General features: G+C 38.9%; 1 pseudogene; it reads right to left on the reverse strand.

Moving 5' to 3' along the window:
* Positions 1-6,736: 6,736 nt before the first annotated feature.
* LOC122662740 lies at positions 6,737-7,402 on the reverse strand (annotated as a pseudogene).
* Positions 7,403-7,860: the final 458 nt, after the last annotated feature.

Below are 7,860 nucleotides of genomic sequence, written 5' to 3' on the forward strand. Positions count from 1 at the left end.
ATCTTTATTTTCCACTGCAATCATCATCACTATGGATGCAAAATAAGGTTGGTGGTTCTATCCCTGTTTTCTATTATTTATTTGATTGTGTTCTTGAACGCCCTATGGAGATCCTGGCTTTTGGGATTTTATCCCTATTTGGATCAAATTAACCTATCATGTGATATTAGAGCCTCCATAGATCAATTCTTGAACCTATATGGACTCAAAATAATAGATCATGCTAAGGAAATCGAAAATTTTTCGGTTCGAATCAAGTTTTTTAGGGTTTTTTCAATTTTTTGAAAAACTTGTACGGACATTGGCATTCTGCCAAATTTTTTCTCCGGCGAAAGGCGAATCTGATCACACAGGCGTGTAGAGCTCGGAGAACTGAGCATCTATATGGGTGGATCACCGCCGACGGTAGCGGCAAGTGGATGTGACTCTCCGGCTGGATTTAAAAAAAAAAGGAGTTTTCGGGGTTTGCTATCGTGCACCGTCGGGTCGGGTCGACTCAAACTCTGACCCAACCCGATAACCCAATTTTTTGGCCTAATTGGGTTGACCCAGACCCGGTTGGATCAGAGTTGAACCGGGGTTGGACTGAATTGATTTTAGTTTGATCGTACGGACCGGTTTGAACCAGTAGAGTCAACCATTTTTTGTCCTGAACTTTGACTGACTTTTTTGGGGGCTACGAGACTCCATTTGGGGTCCCATTTTTTGAGTTGGGTCTATTTTTCTGTGCTCTACACAGTGTACCCTTTGTTTTGATCAGATATGCATATTTTAAATATTTTGGTATTCTTTTGATGCATGCCCTTTTCTAGAATTTGACGGTTCATTCCATTGGGAACCGAACCAATTTTTTGATTTGCTGGAATACCTACGTTGATGAATAGAATTGTTAGCTTTTTATGTTAGTTTTAAGACATTTAAGCCCCTTTTCATAAATCATAAAATAACACAAATTGTTTAAAGGTGTAAGTAATTTTGGAAAATCCCAAGAGAGGGTTCCATGGGTTCGACAGGATGCAGCCGCCAATGCAACCTTCCTTGTTAGATTTGTGAAACACCGGTCTCATACAGTTGTGGGATGTCCTTCAACTCTGATGTGTGGTCATACACCTAAAGGCGGTGGTCATGTATTGGTACTTGAAGGGGTACATATACAGTATGCATGTGAATAGACTGACTCTAGAATTCTGCACACCCAAAGGTGGTGGATTTTGAAAGTTGAGTTGTATTCCCATGACCACTGTTATGTAGGGATTTTTACAATTGCATGTTGGAAATTCAGCCCAAAGGTGTTTTCACAACGATGTGTGTAAAATTCTCTTTAGCTTATAAGGTTTCAAGCTATACTTGCATCATGCTGATTATTATACTGTTCATTGTTTAAATTTTCTGTCACCTTTTCTGTCAACAATAACATGATCACTATTGAGGTTCTTACTGGGTCAAACTTTAAGATGTGGAAAGAGGACATTATGTTTGCTATGAAAATGGCAGATGTGCACACGTCCCTTGTTATGGATAAACTAATGGATCTAATTGCTGATAATACTGAGATGAAAAATCCGTGCATGCTGCATGGTAAAAGAGTAATCGACTCAGTATACTGTCCATAAAGAGGTCGATATCGAAACACCTAAAAAGTGGTATGTCTGACCAATGTACTGCCAGAGAATTGCTAGATGCAATTTCTAAGAGATACAGAGTTTGATCGAATGCTGAGAATGTGACACTTCTGCAAGGGCTATTTTATATGGAATATGATGGTTCTGGGGGTGTTAGGGATTACATTATTAAGATGGTTGATTACCAAACTAAACTCAAGGCCTTGAACATTCCTCTTTCAGATGCCCTAATTGTCCATCAAGCCCTAAATACCGTACCTTCTGAATTTGACATCATTCAAACCAACTACATTTTCCAAGATGGAGTCTGGAGTATTAATGACCTAATTTCTAAGGTTATGTCTAAGGAAGAGAAACTGAAAAAGATAAAAAGCATGCTGCCTAATTTACTTCCAAAACCCGTAAGAGTAAAAAGTCTAAAAACCATACTCATAAGTCTGCCAATAAACAGTCTAATCAGACTAACAATTTGGGACCCAAGAAAGACTCTTTGAAGAAAGAGAGTAATCACTGTTTCTTTTGCAAGAAGAAGGGTCACATAAAGAAGGACTGCGACAAATACAAGGCTTGGTTAATCAAGCCCAAACAGCCATCAGGTAATAATTCTTTGGCTTTTGTTTGTGAATCCAATCAATCAGAAGCCCCATCCAGTTCTTAGTGGCTAGATAGCGGTGCAATTAATCATGTTGCTTTTACCATACAGGGGTTCATAAACCGGAGGAGGCCAAACAGGGATGAATCAAGGCTGGTCGTAGGAAACGATGGACATTCTGACGCAGAGTTTGTGGGAGATGTCATTTTATTATTAGATACTGGTTTTAAATTGACTTTAATGAACACTTTTTATGTACCGTCCTTCAGGCAAAATTTAATTTCGGTTTCAGTTTTGGACATTAGTGGTTACCATTTTGAAATACAGAACAGTATGGTTAATTTGTTTTTTAATTCAAGTAAAGTTGGTTCTTGCCTTATGTCCAATGGATTGTACAGATTGTGTTTGTCTCCCAATGATATCTACGTCTCCTATAATGTTGAAAGCGTTGTTTCTAAAAGACCCTTACCTAAAAAACAATCTTTCACATTGCGGCATAAGAGGCTAGGTTATATTTTTAAGGCAAGAGTGGAAAGGCTGATAAAGTCTGACATCCTATCTACTCTCAAAAGTTATCTAGAAACTTGTGTGGACTGTTGTAAGGAAAAGATTACCAAAATAAAGAAGAAAACTACAGTCTGTAGTTCTGACCTATTGGAGGTCATTCACACTGATATCAGTGGTCCCGATTCAGCCACATTGTGTAGAAATTTTTATTTCATCACTTTTACTGTTTTACATACGACTATTCCCGATATGGATACCTGTACTTAATTAAAGAAAAGTCTGAATCTCTTGACAAGTTCAAGTTTTTTAGGACTGAAGTTGAGAAATAGTTAGGGAAAGTTATTAAAATTGTTAGATCTAATCGTGGGGGTGAGTATTATGGCAGACATGGCGATGCTGAACAGCTTTAGGGCTCGTTTACCAAATACCTAGAGGACTCTGGAATAGTTAGTCAGTTTACTATGCCAGGAAGTCCTGAACAAAATGGGGTCGCCAAAAGGCGTAACCGCACCCTTATGGATATGGTGAGGAGTATGATTTGTAGAATAAATTTACCTAATTTCTTATGGGGTGAAGCCTTGAAAATTGCTCTTTATATCCTTAACCGTGTACCTATTAAAGTCGTTCCTCTTACCCCTTTTGAGTTACGGACCGGTCGAAAACCCAGTTTAAACCATCTTAGAGTTTGGGGGTGCCTGCAGAAGTGAAGTTATATAGTTCGACTTTAAACAAGTTGGATCCCAAGACTACTCATTGCTACTTTGTCAACTACCCTGATCATTCAAAGGGATATAAATTTTATAATCCCTGTGGAGGCACTAGGATTGTGGGGTCACAGACAGCGAAGTTTCTGGAATTTTATGTGGCTGAAAAGAATGACTGTTCTCAAACTGTTCAAGATAGTCACATGGTTGGTACATCAGTACCTATTCTTCTACCTATTCAGATGGATGTGGGGCATACTGCGCCATTGGTTACACCTGCTGGAGTTTAGAAGCTGATATTGATATGGTCTCCGACATTCATGTAGCACCTGATGAGATTCCTCTTATTCAGGATGCGGTTGAGGATCCTATCATTGATGCAGCTCTAGCTGAGATTCCTCAGATTCAGGTTGAGGCAGTGGTGGCACAATTACAGAGATCCATCAGGGAGAGAAAGCCAGCTATATCATCCATCTATGAGGTCTATCTGGGAGAACATGACTTGACATTGGTTGTATGGTTGATCCAGTTACTTATTCAGGTGTTGTTTCTAGTCCTCAGTCAGATTTGTGGTTAGATGCGATGAGAGATGAAATGCAATCGGTGAAACATAATGATGTTTGGGAGCTTATTGATTTACCTAAAAGTTGTTAAGCCCATTGGTTGCAAATGGATGTATAAAACCAAAAGGGATTCCAAAGGAAAAGTTGAGAGGTTTAAATCCAGACTAGTAGCCAAGGGATTCACTCAGAGAAAGGGAGTAGACTATAACGGGACCTTTTCTCTAGTCTCTTCGAAGGATTCTTTCAGGGTGATCATGGCATTGGTAGTTCATTTTGATATAGAGCTGCATCAGATGAATGTTAAAACTGCTTTTCTCAATGGCAATCTTAATGAGGAAGTCTATATAGTTTAGCCTGAAGGTTTTGCAGTGGATGGTTCAGATCATCTTGTGTGTAGACTCAAGAAGTCTATTTACGATCTCAAACAAGCTTCTAGGCCGTGGTATCTGAAGTTCGACAGTGTTGTGACTTCATTCAATTTTGTGGAAAACAAAGTGGATCAGTGTATGTATCACAAGGTCAGTGGGAGCAAATTCTCTTTTCTCATCCTTTATGTGGATGACATCCTGCTTGTAAGCAGTGACCTAGGGATGTTGCATAATATAAAGCAACTATTATCTAGGGAATTTGACATGAAGGACCATGGTGAGGCTTCTTTTGTCCTTGGTATTGAGATCCATAGGGATCGTTCTCGCCATATATTAAGTCTTTCTTAGAGGGCTTATGTTGATCGTGTTCTGGAGAGGTTTAGTATGCTGGATTACAAACCTGGGAATGTTCGTATTCTCAAGGGTGACAAACTGAGTTCGACACAGTGCCCAAAAAATGAAGCTGAGAGGGATGAAATGAAGAAGGAACCTTATGCTAGCACGCTTGGTAGTATCATGTATGCTCAGGTCTGTACCAGATCGGATATTGCTTTTGTGATGGGACTTCTTGGCAGGTATCAGTCAGATCCTGGTCTTAGCCACTGGGTTGCTGCCAAGAAAGTATTGAGGTACTTAAAGGGGATAAGAGATTATATGCTGACTTACAGACATGTTCTTGAACTTAAGCTAGTGGGGTATACAAACTCCAACTTTGCTGGCTGTGAGGATGACAAGAAATCCACATCAGGTTATGTTTTCTTGATGGCAGGAGGGGCAGTATCAAGGAAGAGTAAAAAGCAGACATTGGTGATCACTTTGACTATGCAGGCAGAGTTTGTAGCATTCTATAGGGCTGCTACTCAGGCTATTTGGCTTAGGAATCTCATAAAGGAGTTGACCATTGTAGATTTTGTGGATAGATCCATCCAGATATACTATGATAACAGCTCTGCTGTGTTGGTTATAAACAACAACAAAGGACTTAGAGGGTCTAAACACATGGATGTCAAGTATTTGACCATAAAGGAGACAGTAAAGAAAGGTGACATTGTAGTGGAACATTCAGATGATATGGTTGCAGATCTCCTAACCAAAGGTCTTCGCCCTTGTGCTTTTGAGAGACATGTCATAAGCATGGGCTTAGTTGCATCATGGGATGCGGCTGGTTAGTGGGAGTTTGTTTTGTTTTGCTTCATTATAATTTAAAGTTTCTTTTTATCTATATTTTTACCTTATGGTACACTTTGGTTTATATATATATCAGTTATCATTGCATACAGTTTCTTTTAAACACATGGGTGTTTTATTTATTGACATGATGTATATATTTTTTGTTTTAAAATCTTAAGGAATGTGTTAACCTTAAGCAAGGCTGGAGCATTAAGTTATTAGCCTAAAGGTATGTCTTGTAACACATAAAGTAAAACTCGAGTTATTCAAGATGAGACATACAGATTTGTTGGAATCATAAAGATTATTTCTCTAGTGAGCCTGTGCCACTTAAAGAAGAGAAGTTTTGGATTGATAAATTGATAATACATAAGGAATCACTATGCGAGTATTATCTCGTTGCCACACTACCACATTACGTCCATGTTAGTAGAGTTGAGGACTCTCGTGACCATGGAAGGCTCTGTGTCGCTTGATCATAGATGCAGTTACCACCATGCTTCGGTGTCTAAAACTCAATGGGACATGATTGATTTTCTAATATGACCTCTAAACCAATTTGTCTTAAAAAATGTGCACATAAAGTTTTCTTAAAGGTTGTTAGCCTGTGATTTGTTTTGGTCAAAACTGTTTTTAAATCTCTGTAAAAAATGAGTGATTTAATATAAGTCCTAGTGGGAGAATGTTAAAATTATCTATGGAATACAATTCCATATTCCCTATTATGGACTAATATTAAATAAAGTAAAACTCAGACTAATTATGGTATTGGTCTAATTAAGGGGGTCATTGGGTTATATTAGGAATCCTATGTGAATTGGCTTTAGTGTGGGCAGATAGATTCCTATTGGGATTATGATGAGTTAGACCCTATAGAAATTACTATATAAGGAGAGCTAGGTCCCCCCTCTACCCATCACAATTAATTATTCTCAATCTCTATTGAAGAGTGCATTCTGGACAGAGAGGGAGATATTCAGTGTTTATCATCCCTGTACATACGGTATTCTCATCAAGCCAGTTACTTTACCTAGATCTTATTCTTTATTTTTCGCTGCAATCATCATCACTATGGATGCGAAATAAGGTTGGTGGTTCTATCCCTATTTTCTATTATTTATTTGATTGTGTTCTTGAACGCCCTATGGAGATCCTGGCTTTTGGGATTTTGCCCCTATTCGGATCAAATTAATCTATCAGCTTATTCAACCATTTCCTTCTAGATTTTCTCAGCTTCATCGATCTTACCATTCTTATACAGAGAATCCAAGATTGTAGTATAAGTAATTGCAGTAACCTTTATGTCTTTCTCTTCCATTTTTTTTTAAAAATTGGAAAATCCAATCCTGGGGAACCCACTTCACACAACGACTTAATAAAATACCACAAGAAATCTTATCAGTAGAAACACCATATTTATGAGGAATTTCATTGAACAAATTGGGGAGTTGATCAAATTTCTTGCACTAGTTAAAAGCAGACAAGAGAGCATTGAAGGATGTAGTAGATATTCGTGTTCCGAGCTCATCCATCTGATCAAAAGTCCAAAGGGCGTGATCAATCATTCCTACAATGCTATATTTTGGAACTAAGGTGGCAAGGAAAGGTTTTTGGGATCTGTCTTGTAGAATTGAATTAGAGCTTCAATTTCGCTAAAGCGACGAGATTTGGCGAGGTGCTTGACAGTGAGTTCTTGAGCATAACGAGATGAGACGAGGGATCAATAGTGGTCAAAGATAGAGGAGTAGATGACTAGGGATTTATCTGGGCCATGATCTGATCAGAGTCTGGCTTATGCTGGCAATGCTGCAAAGATAGAGATTGAAGAGGAGCTGGAGAATTGACAGGCATGGCATATGTAGGCAAGGGGAGACATTTTCTCGATAGTATTTTGTTAGTGGAAAAATCCAACACCTACACACGATGGCACAACGTACATGGTGGAGGTAGCGAGGGAGTGCCAGAGCCATTGACGTAGGCTCAAACGGGGTAGGAAATGGCCTGTCCTAGCTTCCAACAAGGACAAAATGGCCTGTTCCAACTGATGAACCGACCTGTTCCAACTTTTGACCAAGACGAAACGGCCTGTTCCAAATTCCAGCCAGGACGAAACGGTCTATTCTAACTTTCAGCCAGGACGAAACGGTCTGTTCTAACTTCCAACCAGGACGAATGCGAGATCTTTCCAATGCCTGAGTAACTCTAAGGACTTTTGGGTTAAGCAAATCGCAATGGAAGAGACAAAGGCAAAAGATTGAAAATTAAATTGCTTAGTTGCAGTCTGTATTCATTGGAGTCATTACAACTTGTGAAATCTGACATTAATGAGGTTTA

Source organism: Telopea speciosissima, chromosome 5, assembly GCF_018873765.1.
Source record: "Telopea speciosissima isolate NSW1024214 ecotype Mountain lineage chromosome 5, Tspe_v1, whole genome shotgun sequence".
Taxonomy (NCBI): Eukaryota; Viridiplantae; Streptophyta; class Magnoliopsida; order Proteales; family Proteaceae; genus Telopea; species Telopea speciosissima.